This window comes from Hemibagrus wyckioides, linkage group LG28 (assembly GCF_019097595.1).
Source record: "Hemibagrus wyckioides isolate EC202008001 linkage group LG28, SWU_Hwy_1.0, whole genome shotgun sequence".
Taxonomy (NCBI): Eukaryota; Metazoa; Chordata; class Actinopteri; order Siluriformes; family Bagridae; genus Hemibagrus; species Hemibagrus wyckioides.
In genome coordinates this window covers 899,524-902,023 of record NC_080737.1, presented here as the reverse complement: position 1 = coordinate 902,023, position 2,500 = coordinate 899,524, and the positions used below count along the sequence as shown (strand labels likewise).

The following is a 2,500-nucleotide window of genomic DNA, read 5'->3' as shown; positions in this document are numbered from 1 at the left end:
TGTGTGTGTGAGAGTATGTGTGTGTGTGAGAGTGAGTATGTGTGTGTGTGTGTGAGAGTGAGTATGTGTGTGTGTGAGAGTGAGTATGTGTGTGTGTGAGAGTGAGTATGGGTGTGTGTGAGAGTGAGTATGGGTGTGTGTGAGAGTGAGTATGGGTGTGTGTGTGTGTGAGAGAGTGAGTATGTGTGTGTGTGTGAGAGTGAGTATGGGTGTGTGTGTGTGTGAGAGAGTGAGTATGTGTGTGTGTGAGAGTGAGTATGTGTGTGTGTGTGTGAGAGTGAGTATGTGTGTGTGTGAGAGTGAGTATGTGTGTGTGAGAGAGTGAGTATGTGTGTGTGAGAGTGAGTATGTGTGTGAGAGAGTGAGTATGTGTGTGAGCGTGAGTATGTGTGTGTGAGCGTGAGTATGTGTGTGTGTGAGAGTGAGTATGTGTGTGTGTGAGAATGAGTATGTGTGTGTGTGTGAGAGTGAGTATCTGTGTGTGTGTGTGTGTGAGAGAGTGAGTATGGGTGTGTGTGTGTGTGAGAGAGTGAGTATGTGTGTGTGTGTGTGAGAGTGAGTATCTGTGTGTGTGTGAGAGAGTGAGTATCTGTGTGTGTGAGAGTGAGTATGTGTGTGTGTGAGAGTGAGTATGGGTGTGTGTGTGTGAGAGAGTGAGTATGGGTGTGTGTGTGTGTGTGAGAGAGTGAGTATGTGTGTGTGTGAGAGTGAGTATGGGTGTGTGAGAGTGAGTATGTGTGTGTGAGAGTGAGTATGGGTGTGTGTGTGTGAGAGAGTGAGTATGTGTGTGTGTGAGAGTGAGTATGTGTGAGTGAGAGTGAGTATGGGTGTGTGTGTGTGAGAGAGAGTGAGTATGTGTGTGTGTGTGTGAGAGTGAGTATGGGTGTGTGTGTGTGTGTGAGAGAGTGAGTATGTGTGTGTGTGAGAGTGAGTATGTGTGTGTGTGTGTGAGAGTGAGTATGTGTGTGTGTGAGAGTGAGTATGTGTGTGTGTGAGAGTGAGTATGTGTGTGTGTGAGAGTGAGTATGTGTGTGTGAGAGAGTGAGTATGTGTGTGTGAGAGTGAGTATGTGTGTGTGAGAGAGTGAGTATGTGTGTGAGCGTGAGTATGTGTGTGTGAGCGTGAGTATGTGTGTGTGTGAGAGTGAGTATGTGTGTGTGTGAGAATGAGTATGTGTGTGTGTGTGTGAGAGTGAGTATCTGTGTGTGTGTGTGTGAGAGAGTGAGTATGGGTGTGTGTGTGTGTGAGAGAGTGAGTATGTGTGTGTGTGTGTGTGTGAGAGTGAGTATCTGTGTGTGTGTGAGAGAGTGAGTATCTGTGTGTGTGAGAGTGAGTATGGGTGTGTGTGTGTGTGAGAGAGTGAGTATGGGTGTGTGTGTGTGTGTGAGAGAGTGAGTATGTGTGTGTGTGAGAGTGAGTATGGGTGTGTGTGAGAGTGAGTATGGGTGTGTGTGTGTGTGAGAGAGTGAGTATGTGTGTGTGAGAGTGAGTATGTGTGTGTGAGAGTGAGTATGGGTGTGTGTGAGAGTGAGTATGGGTGTGTGTGTGTGTGTGAGAGAGTGAGTATGTGTGTGTGAGAGTGAGTATGTGTGTGTGAGAGTGAGTATGGGTGTGTGTGTGAGAGAGAGTGAGTGTGTGTGTGCGAGAGTGAGTATGGGTGTGTGTGTGAGAGAGAGTGAGTATGGGTGTGTGTGTGTGAGAGAGTGAGTATGTGTGTGTGAGAGTGAGTATGTGTGTGTGAGAGTGAGTATGTGTGTGTGTGAGAGTGAGTATGGGTGTGCGTGTGTGTGTGAGAGAGTGAGTATGTGTGTGTGAGAGTGAGTATGTGTGTGTGAGAGTGAGTATGGGTGTGTGTGTGAGAGAGAGTGAGTATGTGTGTGTGTGAGAGTGAGTATGTGTGAGTGAGAGTGAGTATGGGTGTGTGTGTGTGTGAGAGAGTGAGTATGGGTGTGTGTGTGTGAGAGAGAGTGAGTATGTGTGTGTGTGAGAGTGAGTATGTGTGTGTGAGAGTGAGTATGTGTGTGTGTGAGAGTGAGTATGTGTGTGTGTGAGAGTGAGTATGTGTGAGTGTGAGAGAAAGTGAGTATGTGTGTGTGTGTGAGAGAGTGAGTATGTGTGTGAGCGTGAGTATGTGTGTGTGAGCGTGAGTATGTGTGTGTGTGAGAGTGAGTATGTGTGTGTGTGAGAGAGTGAGTATGTGTGTGTGTGTGTGTGAGAGAGAGTGAGTATGTGTGTGTGAGAGTGAGTATGTGTGTGTGTGTGGTTGTGAGAGTGAGTGAGTGTGTGTGTGTGAGAGAGAAAGTGAGTATGTGTGTGTGTGTGAGTGAGGATGTGTGTGTGTGAGAGAGTGAGTATGTGTGAGAGAGTGAGTATGTGTGTGTGTGAGAGTGAGTATGTGTGTGTGAGAGTGAGTATGGGTGTGTGAGAGTGAGTATGTGTGAGAGAGTGAGTATGTGTGTGTGAGAGTGAGTATGTGTGTGTGAGAGTGAGTATGTGTGTG

At 47.1% G+C, this 2,500-nt stretch overlaps 1 protein-coding gene across 5 annotated transcripts in view; it reads right to left on the bottom strand.

Moving 5' to 3' along the window:
- Positions 1–2,500, bottom strand: part of taf1 (TAF1 RNA polymerase II, TATA box binding protein (TBP)-associated factor) — a 63,913-nt gene that overhangs the window by 19,481 nt on the left and 41,932 nt on the right. The window lies entirely within an intron of this gene.